The 16,978-nt window shown below is 50.8% G+C and overlaps 1 protein-coding gene and 1 long non-coding RNA gene across 3 annotated transcripts in view; one reads left to right on the top strand and one right to left on the bottom strand.

Moving 5' to 3' along the window:
- SLC37A3 (solute carrier family 37 member 3) overlaps nt 1–16,978 on the top strand; it is a 152,059-nt gene that overhangs the window by 108,892 nt on the left and 26,189 nt on the right. The gene's annotated exons all lie outside the window — the stretch shown is intronic.
- Nucleotides 4,166–8,310, bottom strand: LOC109269103 (uncharacterized). 2 transcript variants are annotated; one of them, XR_002080950.2, is made up of 5 exons: nt 7,541–8,310; nt 7,088–7,209; nt 5,465–5,577; nt 5,192–5,278; nt 4,168–4,834 (listed from the first exon to the last, which is right to left on the bottom strand). It is a non-coding gene; the product is annotated as an uncharacterized LOC109269103 (long non-coding RNA). The 2 variants fall into 2 exon arrangements; XR_008420417.1 differs by having other exon boundaries at nt 4,166–4,834; nt 7,088–8,310.

Raw genomic sequence — 16,978 nt, 5'->3', positions numbered from 1 at the left:
TCCCCATTTTATAGATGAGAAAACTGGGGCGTGGAGAAGTTAAGCAAATTGTACAGGGCCACTCAGCTAGCAATTAGGGGAGTAAAAAATTAGAATTTAGATCATTCTGATTCTAAAATCAGGCTTGGAACCACCATGCTATATTGCCAGTTTTGCTACCAAAAAAAAAGAGAACTACTTAAAAAGAACGGAACTTCATAATATCTACACTTAAAAACAGAAGCAAAAACCATGCTTGGTGATGACAGGTATTAAGCAAAATTTAAAGAAGGAAATCCTTGATGGGGCACCCAGGTGGCTCAGGCGATTGAGTGTCTGACTCTTGATTTTGGCTCAGGTCATGATCCCAGGGTTGCGGGATCAAATCCCTTGTAGGGCTCCTTGCTGAGCATGGAGCCTGCTTGGGTCTCTCTCTCTCTCTCTTTTTCTCTCTCTCTCTCTCCCTTCCTCTACCCCTCCACCCCCCATTCACTCTCTCTCTCTCTCTCTCTCTCTGAAATAAAAAATTACATTAAAAATTAAAATTAAAAAAAAAGGAAATCCTTGAGAAATCTGGTACCTTTCTCATGATTTCTAAATTGCCAATAATCACAACTTAGCATAACCCGGGTCAGGCCTGGAACATGATTAGAAAGCTTTCTTACAACTCAACTCAAAGCCTTATCATGGAATGAAATAGAGCAGGGACTTTGGACCAGTTTAGTGTTCAAAGCCTTTCGAGCTTCCCTCACAGCTACCGGTGGTTTTCTCTGCTCCTGGGGTGGTCTATTCAGAGCTCAGGCTGTCCAGGTTATTGAAAGGGAGAGCAAAGGGAGGGAGGAAGGGAGAGCTGCTAGGATTATGTAACTGTCCCTTTTCTCCTGTCCCAGGGTGCTGGGAAGTGAGAGGGCAGCCGCCTGGAGGAAGGGGCCCCTTTCTCTAATCTGCACAAAGGTGCCTTATTGGCTAGCAGGGGCCCTCTGTGACTGAAGTTCTTCCTGTACGAAACTGACTGTTCTGGGTTCAAGGGCGAGTAACTCTCTATTATCTCTTAACGAGAGAAAACTTCCTCCTCCCCACAGGAATTTCCAGTTGTAGTTATTAGCCTAGGTGTAACCTGAAATTTCAATGTAATTACATTTCTCTTAGAGCTAAGGTTGCCCCTGGCAACCTACCAGTTTCCTGCTTTCCTTCTCGGGAGGAGAGTCTTTGGCCTTTTACTCCTTTTGTCCTCTTCCACTTTGACCATAGAGTCCAGTTGAACTTGTGTGGGGGGGGGTGGTGTTTAGTGAGGACGCTTAACCCAGGACACCAAGTCTCCAGCTTGTCCTCCCCCCCCCCCCCCCCCGCCCCCCAGCCCTGAGTCTTTGCCTGGGGCAGCAAGAGAGTGTCCCAGCGGTGGTGAGGTGGGTGGCAAGGAGTAACAGGGAGTGATGGGTGGGGGCCCATTAAGATAAGGAGGAAGAATAAACAGAAGCAGATGTGCCTTCAGCCCAGGTCTCCAGCCCACTGGAAAACAAACAGATGGCAGCTTGTCTCCAGGGCGGGGCCGGCCTCCTTGGAGCCAGGAGCTGGGCTGGGCTCCCTGGTCCTCACCTCTCCACTGGATCTTGTCTTCCTTCCCTGGGGACAGGCCAGAGGAGCTGTCCCTCCACACAATACAATATTCACATTCCATCTATTACCGATGCCAACGACTCGTCTCCATTGGAAAAGATGTGCACACACCGCCCGTCTGTGAACCACAGAGAGAGACACCGTACATATGCACACACTCTTCTGGATTGACATTCACAGCCCCGAGGTGACTTTAATGCCCTGGAGTGACGGACTCCTAAAGTTAGGGGCCCCTCCATAGGATGGACCCTCCATAGGATGGACCCTCTGGCTGTAAAGTCCCCTGGCTCTCCAGGCTGTTTTGGGCTACCCACCCCCAATCCAGGAGGGATCAAAGATCCAGGAGGGATAGAAAGTCTGGACATTCAGGCTGTGCAGGGCTGGGGCTGAGGCTGATGATGCTCTGGTTCCACAGCAATGTTTCCCTTTCAGAAGGGACCTGAAACTGACTTAACATTCTCAGTTTTTAATATTACCTAAATAGGTGCAGAGTTAACCCTGGGTATTCACTCTCTGTGCTTGTAAGTAGTCTATAGTCATAAAACTGAAGGAGGGAGAAGGGAGGAGCCAGGGTCTTACGCTCCCAAACCTCAAGGATGTCTCCAGTAGGGGGTTTCTGTTTCTCCCAGACAGACCTGCTGTGACCTACTGTGCTCCCAGCTTCTGCTGGATGACCCCTGGGCTCGGGTAACACTGCCCCATCTTCTGTCCTAGTCTAGGGGGTGATGGTGGCTTCCTGCTGTTGCTCATTGCTGGTTTGCCTCACCGTCCCTACTGGAATTCTGGATTCTTCTATCCTGGCAAGCTTGAGGTGGGAGGCAGTGTTTCATAAAGGTGGGGAACGCAGGGGTCTTAGGTGGGATGTCCCCAAAGCCAATGCTAAGAAGGAGATTTGCAAGCAGAGAGTTTATTGGGGAGCATGCCCCCCAGCAGCAGCTCTTAGAAGTGAGGGAAGCAGAGGGATATGTTGACATGCAACAGTTGTAACAAAAACTCCGAAGCCAGGATGGCCCTTCGGAATTGTCCCAAATTGAGGCAAGGGATTTGATTTTTGTACCCCACCCCCACCCCAGCACGGCTGAGTTGGATGGGGGCCGCCCCAGGAAGGGGCCAGTGTTGGACATGGGGTGGCTCCCTTCAGGCAGGGCTATTCCTGAGGGACTGGCTGTGAGCTGTCATCAGCCCTGAAGGGGAACCTGGACAGAGGCCACAGCGTCCACTTCAAGTTCAAAGTCCGCTTCTGCAACTTACTAGTTATGTGACCTTGACCCAATTCCTTATCTTTCTTTAGCTCTGGTTCAGTTTCCTTACCCGTGAACAGGGAAATTGTGAGGATTAGCTGAGATTGGTTCCGTGTTCTGTAGGGGAGAGAAAGTCTCCACCCCTCTGCTGGCTTCCCCCCAGGTCGCTGCTGTAATCTGTTTGGTCAGGATCCAGGACGCTGTTTCAGACACTTTTATGAGGGGGGTGGGGCTCTTGTGCAATAAAGGGTCGTGTGCCCAGGTGTGGCCTTTTCTCTCACTTCCTGCTCCCAGGGGCTGGGTGGGCGTCTCCTCACTGGGGACGGAATGAGGAAGCTGAACCCTGGTCCCGCTGCAGGCTGGCCTCGTTGCCCTCCCTCTTCTTCCTCCCTGGAGCACTGGCTGGTACAGGGAGCTGGGGAGCCAGAGCTCTAAATCCTGGACTGAAGCTGAGCTTCAGTCCTGTCGTTGAGCTCGGAGCCCTGTCCTGAGGTGGCAGTGCATCAGGCTCTGTGCTATAGAGCAGCACCCCAAATTTCTTCAGGGTCCCCCAGGTACATATGGAGACTTGGTATGAATTAGAAAAGGTCCTTCCTCTGGGCAGACACAGCCTCAGGAGTGCTCAGTGTAACAAATAGATAGTGCCTTTGTGTAAACTAGAAAAAGGCCCCCAGTCCTCTTTGTTCAACTTGAGGTGCAGTGCGCAACCTGCCCAACCCTATGGGGTGACCCTGAATGAAGGCTCCACTAGATGCCACAGGTTCTCGCCCTGCCTCTGCTTTGCCAGTTTTCTCAGAACCCACCAGATCTAAGGTGTAGCCCTGGATTCTAAACATTTTGTGTGGTTTATGCGCTTATTCTGGACAATCAAGTTCTATGCCAGAGAGCCTATCTCCCCACACATCCAACCTCTCTGCCTCAGAGCCTCTGATGCTACTTTCAGTGATGGCATTCATAGTTTCCAGTGGGTCCTGGAACTGCAAGGGAGCAGAGAGATTACTGGACATTGCTGAGTGGCAGGGACACAAAATCTGTTCCAGTGGGGACAGACCCCCCAGTCACAGAAGCACCCCAGCCCCGTGATTCTGTCCCACCGATCAGAGCACATGCCTAGGAACTTGGGTCAAGCGTCTTGTCTGTGAGACATGTTGCTGGAGAGGTGGTGCGGGCAGAGCAGAAGTCAGGAGCCAGATGACTTCAGGCTAGATTTAGCTGGATTTGTTCGATCCAGAACCAAGTGTTGACTCGTATGACTTTCCTTGAAAAAAATCTATATGGGCACGATGGGCCTGCATTCCTTCATGGAAACACTTGACTGGAGCTGAGCAGTGTCTTCCTCAGTAGGATTGTAGGGGTGGCCTTAACCCTGGTTTCATGGGGGAAATGATATACTCCACAGTTAGCCCGAGTTTGAATCCTGGATCACTTATTAGCTGTGGGACCTTGAAAAAGTTATTTCTCTGTGAATCAGTTTTCCCACCTGTCAAATAGGATGATGATATGATAGTACCCATATTACAGGGTTGTTATAAGGATTAAATAAGTACTTACAGCAGCACATGGCACATAATATACATTAGCTATTACAATGACAACAGGTGAGTTTCCACTGAGTAGGCATTTATGTAATGTTTCCACGAACATCATTTTATTATCTTAATGACTTCCAGATTCCCAGTGACAGATTGTAGCTGGCCTAGAGGAACCCAAGTTGGGAAAGTCACTCTTTGATCGATGAGGTCCCCTTCCCCTGAGCAAGGGAATCTTCCAGACCTCCCAAGACATGGGTGGCCTATGGCCATGACTCGTGATCTTTCCTGCTCGGAACTCTGTCTCTTCCGGGGGTATGCAGGGAAGCAATGTGAAGTTACGCTTCCTGTCAGCCACTTCTAAGAGCACATCCTGATATCCCAAGGCATCGTCATTCCTCTTGTAAGTCATTAAAATCTGTCAACAGCAGTCTTGGTTACTGGGCATTTTTATTTCCCGCCTGATGCCTGCTTGGGGTAATGAGTTCCATGAGCTTACCACCCACGGAGTGAAGTCAGATTTTCTTTTATTCTTCCTAAACAGAATTCTCTCAAGCTTTTAAGCAGGGCACCCTGGTCTAGTTCAGGATTTGGTGAATGCGTTCGTGACCAGCCTCACCTAACATTCATGATCAAACAGATGTGATTCCTTCTTGGCTTCTATCTTCCCAGATGGAAGAACCCTCAACATATTACTCTGTATTTTTATGGTAGCTTCCCTATTTCCTTGACGACTTTGGCTGGCCCTTTTTCTAGGTTCCCACTGTCTTTCTTGAGCTTTAGTAAGCGCACAGGACAGAAATCCCTCCCCCACCGCATACTGACCCGATGCCACATTCTGTTACACTTGGATGCCCTTCCAGGTACCAAATGAGAATTTCACTTCAGTACATGCAAATTGCAGTCATTTTGCTGAAAACCAGAACAAGAGGGTATTGGGAGTTGGTGAAAGAGAAGAGAGTCAAAGCAGCAAGGAGAGCACAGCCAGAGGATTTGCCGTAGAGGTGTGGGAACAATAAAAGAAGGTGAGATCTTAGAACCCTGACTCAGAACTCCACCCCGAGGCCGCTGTACACAATCCAGTCCTTGCCCCCTCACCATGGCCTTGGGTGCCAGGCTGCATCAGTCAGAGGGATTTCCTTTTCTCAGTTTGCATGAAGCCATCTCATGGACCAGCGGCTGTCCTGCCCAGGATGGGACAGCTGTGTCCTCTAGAGGGGAGGGCAGAAAAAGCCAGGTCAGAGCAAGGCACTGGGTCCTCCTACTCTGACATAAAGTTCTTCTCATCGTTCATCCAGTATTTATTGAGCATCTCTGCACAGCACCGTTTTAGGTGTTGAGAGGACAGTGGTGAATAAGACAGACATGGTTGCTGCTCTCATGGAGCTTACATTATAGTCAGGGGAAATAAATAAACAAGGTAAATTTAGACATCACAAGCATCACGATGGTCTAGATCAGGGTTGGCAAATCCAGCCCTTGGGTCAACTCCGGCCCTTGGCCTAGTTAGTAAGGCCCATGGGCTAAGAATCATTTATGTATTTTTAAGGATTCTAAAACAATACAGACTTCTAGAAGGCATGCAAACCCTCATTATCTACTCTTTTTCATGACAGGAAAAGTTTGCCAAGTACTGGTTTAGACAGTGACTCAAGGTGGTAGGGTGGTCTAGTGACACATCCGCTGCTTCCCCAGCACCCCTCCAAATGTCTCAAACGCATCGTAGCCTTGAGATTTGGGTGGTGGCATGGGGCTTTCACCGCCTAAGCCTACTAATTAGGGTCCTTTGAGCACTGACTGGTTCAGGGTTACCCCAGTTAGTGTGTGGGATTCTCCTGGGCTAAGGGACTGGTTAGGTGAAGTCCGGACTTTCCTTTGAGTGTTGGAGGACAAGAATCTCTCTTTCTGGATGAGGTTGGATATGGATGTGAGGCCAGGGATTGCTGCAGCCATATTGCTGCATGAGCCATATTGAGCATGAGGATAAAGGTGACCTGTTGAGGGGAGCACCCAGAGAATCACAGAAAAATCCTGACTATACCCTGGCTGGAGCCTGATTTTCTTCTGGACTTAGTTCTACAGCCAATAGACTCCCTTCAATGTTTAAGCCGATTTAGGTTTCTTGTTCCTTTTGACCAAAACATCTTAACCGATATAGATGGTCAAGGAAGAAGGAGGTGATGTTTGAGCTGAGATATGAATGGGAGCAAAGAAGATCTGGACGAAAAACCTTCCAAGCAGAGGAAAATGCAAATGCAAATATCCCAAGATGGGTATGAGCTAGGCACACTGGAGAAGTGGGAAGGTCAGTGAGCCATGGGGAGAATGGTATCCGGCGAGGGAGAGGAGCAGGCCAGGTCTGGCGGCCCAGGAGAGGAGCTTCGCTTTTGCTCTAAATGCAACAGGAACCCACTGTTGGTTTCTTTTTAAATTTTTTAAACGGATTTTTATTAACATATAGCAGTACAGTACACAAGGTTTAAGGGCACAGTTGGATGAAATGAACACCTACGCACATATACATAAATCTCTGTCACCCAGATCAAGAACGTTCTCAGCCCCCACAAACCATGTATGTAATTTAAAATTTTCTAGGAGCCACATGAAAACAAGTAAAAAACAGATGAAATTAATTTCAATAATGTATTTGATTTTAATTCAGTGGATCCCCAATATTCTCTTAAGGCATCATCAGTGTTAAAGGTGTCAGTAAGCTGTTACTTTTCCCAAGTCTTTCAAATCTTTCAAATCTTACATGGACAGCACATTTTGATTTGGACTAGCCACATTTCAGGGCTCAGCATCCACACACGGCTAGTGGCCGCTGTAGGAACAGGGCACGTCTAGAGAGTAAGGAAATGAAGCAAACATGGTCCATTGATCAGAATAGAAGTCATGTAAATGTAAGCCACTGACCTTATCTCGGTTTAGAGTACTGACTCTTTCATTTTATTTTAGTGAAAAAAAGTTCCCACCCATTCTCAGTTCCCTACCCTATATTCCTCCGAGGTCTTATACACGACACAGCATTTTCCTACCATCAGTGGTTTTCGTTCCCTTTTGGGCTCTAGTGAATGGAGCTGTCCTTCTGCTCATTCTCAGGCACTATTAAGTGTGGATAAGGAAGGGAGCCACAGCTGGTGCCCCGTGTTCATCCCCCCGTTCTGTTCTTACCTCCAGGACTGGCTTTCCTGGCAGCGAGTCAATGGAACCCCTTCTTCACACACAGGTGTATAATACTGGAGCTCACCTGTGTTGCAAGGGGACGATCTGAAAGAGCAATGACTAAGAAATTAACCTAGTCCTTCTGGATTTCATTCTAATTGTTGGGTGTGTCCTGGGCGCCAGAATCATAAAGCAGGCCTGCTTTCCTTCCTTTGATGTATTTAAAGAGCCCTGGATTTGCAGCCACAACACTGAGTACTAGTCCCACAGCCATCACTAACGGCAGTATCACTTTGGGTGTAGGGTTTAGCTAATCTGAGCATCACTTCCTCTGCTAGTTAAACATGAGTAATAATACCTGTCTTATAGGTTACAGTGATTACCAGATAAATCATACAGTTTGAAACTGTAAAACATTACACAAATACAAGACGCTAACCTTTACAGCAGGGAACATGATGCAGGACATACAACAGGCGGAAAGGCCCCTCTAAGATGCTCAGGGCAGGAAGCACGTTTCTTCCCCTCTGCCCTCTTGCCTTTGCTCTTTGCCCCCTCACAGTTTGTAATGGCGTGTGTGTGGCTTTACAAGCAGCAGGCGCTCTGATCCAAAAGAATGACTAATTGAACACGCTCCTGGTATTTTGGTCCTTCATACACACCTGTCCTGGGCTCCTGGAAAGGCAACCCCCAAGGGAAGCCTCTTGGCCAGGTGTGCGAAAACGTTTCCTCCGCAGGCAGGTGGCAATTCCTCCGCCGGCGGGTAGGTTTCCATTGGCTCCGGGGGCGGGGGAGGGGGGGGGGGGTGCTCCGGGGGCGGGGGAGGGGGGGGGTAGGGAAGGGTTCCCCTGCGTCTATCTTTTATTGGCTGTCTGTAGCTGGGACCAGGAGCCACAGGCCCTGCGCAGTTCACAGCCCCGGAATCCCTGAGGGCTGCTGGCGCCTTTGCTGCCTCCTGTCCCCAGGTGGCCGGTGGGTGCGCCCTCCACGCCCCCTGGGCCCTTCCCGGACTGCTCTTCCAGCCCCAGGCCGGGCACCTACAGCCTCCTCTCAAATCGCCTCCTTGGGGGAACCGTCCCAGGCTTAACCCAGCCATTACCAGTCCCTTAATGGACACATTTCTGGTCCCCGGCTCAGAGGCGGGGCATCGTCCCCGAGCCACGCACACGAGCTCTGCCTTTGTCACTTTCTCAAGCTCCGCCAGCTGCGTTAGAATGCTCAGGCTTCTTAACTCTTCTCCCCGCGAAACACAGGTCGGGGGATGCAGTAAACCTCCTGGCTCCTCCCCGAAGAACTCTGGGACTTCAATGCACTGGGCCCCAGCCAACAACCGAATAAAGTGGAAAATTTTTTCATCACTTACAGAAAGTATTTTCACTCGGCAAAACAGCAGCTCCGGCCCCTCTGAGCAAGCCCGTTTTAGCCGCGCCGGGCAAGAGAGCACCCGTGCAGTTGGCGGCGCTTTCCGGAGGCTGCTCCAACCCCCCTCCCACTTCCCATCCCGCTGTCATTGTTCCCCCGCCGCTCCGGGCCGCGCAGCCCGCACCCCGCACCCCGCAGCCCGGCCCCGCGCGCCCGGGCGGCCCCCAGCGCTCCGGACCGGCTGCAGCCGCCGCAGCTCGGGGCGCCCCTTCACCAGCCCGGGCCTCCGCAGCTCGGCGGGGGCGCGGGGGCGCAGGCGGGGCCCGAGCTGCCAATCCCCGCGCGGCGCACGTGCGGCACGTCTCCGCATCCGGCCCCCGCCCCGCGCGGGCTCCGCCGGGTTTTCGGGGGTGGGGGGGGAGTGGGTCCCGAGACAACCCGGGCTGCGCCGGCGAGGGGGGTGCGCAGGGGGTTGGAGGTGGGACCGCGCGGGGGTCGGGAGTGTGCTCGGATTGGGGGGGGGGGCTGGGCGGTGCGAGCGGCCCGGGGTGGGGGGGGCGGTCAGTGGGGTGTTGAGAGGCTGTGAACGCGCAGGGGGTAAGGGGGATGCCTAAGGGTCGATGGGGTGGGGATCGCAGGGGGCGGGGGAGTACTGCGCGCCGAGGGAGTACCCCAGGGCCCACCCGAGGGTCCGCCCGCAGCTCGACCACCTCCCTAACCTGTTAGGGGAGCGCCGGGAAATTCCCCAAGCCCTCTCAGCCCGTTTCTGTCCCTCTCTGTCACTAGAAAGTGAGCTACGGACGGGTGCAGAAGGGCCTGTTGTCCACCGCCAGCTTAGCCGAGGGCCCTAGGCAGGAGGGCGGGGGGCCGGCGAGAGGGGGCCTTCAAATGCTGGGCCCAGAGCACCTGTTCAGGAGACAGCAGATCATTTTAGGCCCCTTCTTCACTACCACCCTCCCCACCCCCGCCCCGCTCCCTCACTTCCCTGCATCCCCGCCGTCTCCGCCCCGAGAATAGGGAGCGTTTTATTTCTGGTTGTGACTTTGAAACGCAGCCATCCAATGTGTTAGCCTCTCGGCGGAAGCCCAGGAATCAGAGCTGTGGACTTGACAGAGCGCAGAGCGGGGCACCGCCTGCAGGGGACTGGCCGTCGCTGATGGTCCACTCCGAGATGGAGCTTGCCGATTGCCCCTCAGTGTGCTGGGAAGGAGGAAGGCGGAGGGGCCGACGGTCTGTATACACAGCGACATCTTCATTCCCCCGCTGTGCTGCTTGGACCCCGGAAAGTTCCGCGTCCCAGCGTGGAAGCCAGCTGGATGTCGCTGTACCTCGCTGAGAGTGCCCCACCCTCCCCCCCCAGCTGCACCGCTGTTTTACCCTCCTTGAAAGGCTGTAACAACTTCCGGAAGAGGGACTCCCTTTGAAGTGTGGGCAGCATTTCGGTTCCTCTGACTTCTCCTTGTCTCCTTTGATGTGGAATGACGCCAGGCTTAGCAGAGACTGGCTCCTGGGGACCCATAGATCAAACGCCACCCCCAAGTTCACCTCCAGCAGGACGGACATATTGAAGGGCAGACTGAAATACTCTAGAATCTTAAAATTTTCCATTTCCTGCTGTTTTTTTTTAATTAATGCTGTTCATATTTTTCAAATGTATCATTCAATTCTTGATGCCTGTGAAATTACAGTGGAAAACCTTGGGCCCAAGTGCTTTATCTACATTATTTCATTTACTCCTCACAACTACTCTCTCCCATGCGGGTATTATCCCCCACTTTATAGATGGGGAATTGAAAGCCTAGCTGTCTGAGACCCTTTCTTCTTAAAAAAAATTTTTTTTAATGTTTATATATTGTAGAAAGAGACAGCGTGAGCAGGGAAGGGGCAGAGAGAGAGGCAGACACAGAATGTGAAGCAGGCTCCAGGCTCTGAGCTGTCAGCACAGAGCCGGTCGCGGGTCTCGAACCCAGGAACCCCGAGATAATGACGTGAGCTGAAGCTGGACACTTAACCAACTGAGCCACTCAGGCCCCACTCTCTTTTTTTTTAATGTGCTATTTATTTTTGAGAGAGAGCTTGAGTGGGGGAGGGGCAGAGGGAGAGGAAGGGACAGAGGACCTGAAGCGCAGTCTGCTCTGAGAGTAGTGAGCCCCATGTAGGGCTCGAACTCATGAAACTGCGAGATCATGACCTGAGCCCAAGTAGGGCGCTCAACCAACTGAGCCACTCAGGTGCCTCTAGAGCTTTCCTTCTTGAGCACCTCCTCCGCTAAAAGCTAATTGGGTGAATCAAACAAATCGAAACCCACAAAGCACAACAGTGCCCGGCACACAGTAACTGCACAGTGAAAAGTTATTGATTTTTTGGATGACTGTCGCCATTACGAAGAATAAGCATGAAAGTTCTATCGTGATAGCAAGTTCTACAGCAGTCGTAGGCAGTAGACCTTGATGCGTTCTTTCAGAAGCATTCAGGGTTTTGTTTTTCCCTGGTGAGAGCTGTCTCTAAATGGTATTGGGAATTGGACTCCAGAACAAGTTGCTCCAAGACAAACTATACTGAAGTTTTCCCACAGAGATTTGCTCCGGACCTGATCTGTCCTTCCTTCCCAACTGGAGACGTTAGCAAAAACACGTTAGCAAAAACATGCCGTTCAGACCTCAGCTGGGTGCTTTGATGCCCTGGAGTTAAAATGGAATGTGTGTGTGTGTGTGTGTGTGTGTGTGTGTGTGTGTGTGTGTTAATGACATGGAAGTGGTAACTTGACTTTGACATTATTTACCAAATCATTTACTTTTTTAAAAAAGTGGGTTTTTTTTTATTTTACAAAGTAATGTTCTTTTTTTTATTTAAAAAAATTTTTTTAACGTTTTATTTATTTTTGAGACAGGGAGAGACAGAGCATGAACAGGGGAGGGGCAGAGAGAGGGAGACACAGAATCCGAAACAGGCTCCAGGCTCTGAGCTGTCAGCATAGAGCCCGACGCGGGGCTTGAACTCAAGGACCACGAGATCATGACCTGAGCCGAAGTTGGCCGCTTAACTGACTGAGCCACCCAGGCGGCCCTCAAATAAACTTTAAAAAGAAACTGAAATGGAATAAATATTTATCGTCATGAAAAGGAACAACCACCCTTTGTCCTCTGGGCTCTCTCCTCTGAGGAAATGACTCTCAACTGGACAGCCTTTTTCCTGGCATTTACCTCTATTTTCCTAAATAATATGTGTATATTACTATTTCTTGATTTTTCAGTTTGGGACATTACCTGTTGACTTCCAACCATGGTAGCTGAGGAGATAGCCCCCTACCATGTCCCTCTATTACAACATTTGATGAAGTGGTCAGTGTACCCATCGTTAGGACTAGACAAATGTTGTCAGCCTCTGACCACACCCCTTTCTCCTACAACCCTTTTCTTATTATGGAGTTATTATCAGCTTTTTTTTTTCTTTTCATCTGCCTGATTCTCTTTGACCATCTATGTTGCCCATATGCTCTGCCGTCTCTGCCATATCACTGTCACCAGGTCCTGTGCCCTTCATTTATCCTGGGCAGGGCAGTCCAGGTGCCAGGAAGGAGGAGGGGTTGTCTTTTAAAAGTGGCTAGCAGCTTTCTGGTTTTTTTTTTTTTTGAGGTGGATGTTTCAATTCAACAAATACACTGTTCATCTCACCTGAGTGTAGAGGTTCATCGTTCCGGTTTCAGCACGTTAATCATCTGTTACGAGAAGCCAGGTCTGAATCCGGGGGAACAAATGACTGGAGAGCCAGTGATTTCTAAACTCACTCTTACAGAAACTGGTGTTTTTGTTGTCGTTGTTGTTTTCCCCTTGAGGGGGAAGGAGGTGGGTGGAGAAGGGGTGGAGATTTGCTGCAGGCTGCTTGCAGGAGATGGGGCGAGTGCAAGGGTGCAAGGTGCATTTTCTCCATCTCTGCACAGAATCAGCGCTGGTGGGTCACGTGGGGCGTGGGGGCCGTAGGGCATGGAGGCGGCCCCTCTGACCTGGAGACTTACAGCCTCACCATGGGCACTGTGCCATTAGCAGTGGTGGCCCTGGGGCTCTTAGCGGTGGTTTGGGGGCCATGGATCTCAGCCAGAGAAGTCAGGGCAGAAGGACACAGTCGTGACTGGGACTAATTAGGGAACCCTTTTGAGGACTCCCTGAAAGACCCAGGGGAAACTTTCAGGGATGGGACTGAGCACTGACATTCATCCAGCGTCTCAGAATCACTGTGATTTGAAGTAGCAATCTAAAAGGGATCAGATTTCACCCCAGGCTGCTGAAAACTCAGTGCACGTGAATGGTTTCTTCAGAATGATTCAGGAAGACGGACTGGGTATTTTTACCCTTATTTTATGGATGGGGAATCAAAGTCTCAAAGAAGCGTGTCTTTAATTTTTTTTTAATGTTTATTTATTTTTGAGAGAGAGAGATTATTTATTTTTGAGCAGGGGAGGGGCAGAGAGAGAGGGAGACACAGAATCGGAAGCAGGCTGCAGGCTCTGAGCTGTCAGCCCAGAGCCCGGTGTGGGGCTTGAACCCATGAACCATGAGATCAGGATCTGAGCTGAAGTCTGATGCTCAGCTGACTGAGCCACCCAGACGCTACTTGAAGAGGCTTGGCTTTAAGCAAGAAATGGACTTGGGCCCCCTGCCCAGTGCTTTTCTATTTTCGTTGAACACAAAATTCAAGTTGCGGGAAGGTACGAGGGGACATAACAGGCCCATCGTACAATTCACTGGTCCTAGGTGCCAGGTATTTATTACATTCAGTATGGGCATCACATTTTAAAAGGCACAAGAGTAAACTCAAGAACTCTCCAGGACTTAAATAAGCTTCACGAAAGCAGATCAAGCCTGACCTTTTCAATGTTACCTCCCATTGCCCAACAAGACCTGGCACGTAGGTGCACAATAATTATTTACTGGACAAATGAATGAATCCTGGGGATGACGAAAGACCTAGAAACCAAGTCATTTGGGAGGTTGCTGGAGGTGCTTAAAGCACTGAGGGGAGGAGGAGAGCACAGGAGAACTGTCTTCAAGTATGAAAAGCCACCGCACGAAAGAGGGATCAGACTGATATGTGTAAGTCCAGATCAGAGACAGCCGGGGGGCAGGACAAGAGCCAGTGGGCAAAAGCTAGAGTGACACCAGTGTTGGCTTAGAGTGACAGGACAACTTACAACACTTAAAACTGTCCAAAGGGAAAATGGAATGTTAGGAGCGACCGTCACAGGCTCTGCTTTGGGAGGTTTCGCTGTGCCACTTGGGGTGCAGGCCACTGGTGCTGGAGGGTCCCAGGGGCCCATCTCCCCACTCGCTCCTGTGAGACCAGGCTGCGGTGGTCTTCACTGGAACCTTCTGTCTGCCCCCAGGACGAGCCAAAGATCTGTGGGCCCTGAGAGCCCGTGAGCCCTCCGGACAGAGTGGTGCCCCACCCCGGGGCCCAGGGTGGATTCCTGGAGAAAGGTGCTGGAGGTCGCATCACTGGCGTCACCGGTGGAGACCAGCTGTGTCAGGAATTGCGTTGAAAAGTGAGCCCAGGGCCAGGCTGCTGGGAAAGGAGTGAAGACATGAAGAATGTCACTAAAGGAACTACAGGACTTGCTGGCTGATTTAATGCTGGGGGAAAGGAATCCTGAACTTTCCAGCCTGGTAGCTGGACCTTCACAGCAGAAATTGGGAAGGAGAGACGTTTCTCAGATACTGACCGAGACAGGTACCTTGGAACCAGCCCGGGGTCTGGGCGAGAAATGGGATGGTGAACTGATGCAGTGTTTGCAACCCGTCAGTGTAGACTGGACGCATGAAACCGTGTGGGCAGAGGGGCTCTGAGATGAGGCGTTGGACGGGGTATGGAGCCGAAGAACACACACAAAAGTCACGGTGTCCCAGAGCCCAGAGTCCCGGCTTCAGGCCTTTGGACACATCCCCGGCCACTGGAGTTATTAGTTTCCCGTTGGGTACTTTCTTAAATACCACAGGTGCTCCGCTGGGACCCCACAAGCCTGGTGTCTTCCCACAGTTGGGCATCGGTCTGTTTCCTGTCTTTCTAGCCTGATTCCCCCTGAAAGCAGAGCCTGAGAAGATGGACTTGCATGCGGGTCACCTCCCCTGGGAAATGATCCCGAGGAACTAGAGAGAGGACCGGGCAAGACACACAGGAAAGGGAAACGTCACCCCAATTGGCTTTGGGTAACCAGGGCTCAGTCCTGCCGGGGGTCTTCCAAGAAGCCGTGAAGACCACGCCTGTGACTTGTTTGCCCAAGCAAAGGGGGTGGAGCCTCCCCACTGGTTCTGGTTTCCTGGTAGTGAGAGCTGCCCCACGGTGAGTGGGTTGCTGCAGGTTACCGATTCCACAGGTGACAGTAGAGAAAAGCCAGGGCAGAAGGCAGGAGATCCGGGGCACAGCTGAGGCAAGGTGCTGTAGGTGACACCCTGTGTGGCTGGTTGCTGTAGCAACCGCTGGAGCGGAAAGAGGATGTGAGGCGCGATGTCCCATCCCCGTATTCGGCATCACAGGGGGACCTCCCCCATCCATGCCTACACTACCCGGAAGCAGAGTTCTCTCTAGATTTTCTACATGACGATCTCCATATGCACCACAACATGCTCAGTGCCAGGGGCCCGGGCACCCGTCACCTGCCTCTGGACCACCTCCCATGTGGCTAATCTCCTCCACGGGCTGCAGCCTTAACAATTGAGATGGTTGCAAATGATTAATGATTAGCTCAGCCTTGTCAGGGAGTAAACTTGCTTTTGGTTGAGTTTCCTAAATTCCGGGACCCATACACTCTCCCTACAGCCCGTCGGTCTCCCTGGCAGCTAGGAAAATGCACTAAGAAGCTGCTGGGCGTCTTCCCGCCGACAGGTGCAATCTCCCCACACCTTGTTCACTCCCAGCACTGGGGCTGGACCAGGAAGGAGGGGCGGACAGGTGCTGGAGGGACTGAAGAGCTAGTGACCTGTGATGGGCTGAGTCTCCCAAGATGCTTCTCCTCAGTGGGAAATGGATGGGAATTTCCTATATTCTGATTTCTTCAGGCAAGACTGAACTTATTGCTGTAATGGGAAACTCTTTTAGTGAAGGCTTGAGCATCCCATCCCAGCGATTTCTATCACTATTGGATTCTAAGCTCTTTATGTTTACAGATTTGCTCTGCCTCACTCACGCTACTAAGTGTACTTTTACTGAATTTCTATGAACAGGCTAAGTAGTTTTATTTCCTGACTTCTTGTGATTTTTCAATGACCCCCGTTTGGAATTCATGATCATACAACCGCAGGGGTTTTCTGAGGTTAAGAGAAAACAGCAGCTTGAAGGCTCAGGAGGTGGATGGACTTTGGGAGTTCTGGAAATAGAGCCCAGATGTAGATTTACAGATCCTTGATGAGCCTGGATTGGCAGCTTGGATGACCTGATCCTCCAAGGATGAGTAATGCTGCTAGATTGGTCTCCTGCCTCTGGAAACACAGCACACAGAAGCTTCGAGAGGATTGGTCTCCTGCCTCTGGAAACACAGCACACAGAGGCTTCAAGAGTGAGTGGAAAGTTGCTGGTCATACCTTCTCAGGTCCAGATATGCATTCCGGGCCGTATAGTTAGGAATCATCCTTATGGTTTAGAGAAAACAGTTGAAATTTCCTGATTTATATCAATTAGTTTAGATTCAGCCACAACAATAGCAGCTTCAAACAGACATATTAAATTGCTTCTCATGTACACAATCTAGTTCTAATATGTCAGCTTCAGCATTATCAGGGGTACAGGCTCTTTCCAGCCCTCTGTCTGCCCTTTCTAGACGGTGTGTCTCATCCTTCATGGTCCAAAACGATTGCTGGGGTTCCAGCCATCACACCTGACTTCTAAGCAGTAGGAGAGAAGAAAGAAAGAAGGCCCTATACCTTCTTTTAAAGACACTTTCCTGGAAGAACCGTACTGTTTGCTGATACTTCACTGGCTAGAACTTAATGGCCAGACCCAGCTAAAAATTAGTCCATTAGCAGGGGGTAATTCTACTTGGAATAAATTTGGGGTTCTGTTACCAAGCGGGAGAAACAGCATTGCTGTTAGGTTGGG

The sequence above is a fragment of the Panthera pardus genome, unplaced genomic scaffold (genome assembly GCF_024362965.1).
Source record: "Panthera pardus isolate Hobbes unplaced genomic scaffold, ASM2436296v1 HiC_scaffold_8, whole genome shotgun sequence".
NCBI classification, from domain to species: Eukaryota; Metazoa; Chordata; class Mammalia; order Carnivora; family Felidae; genus Panthera; species Panthera pardus.
This window is presented reverse-complemented; position numbering and strand designations above follow the sequence as displayed.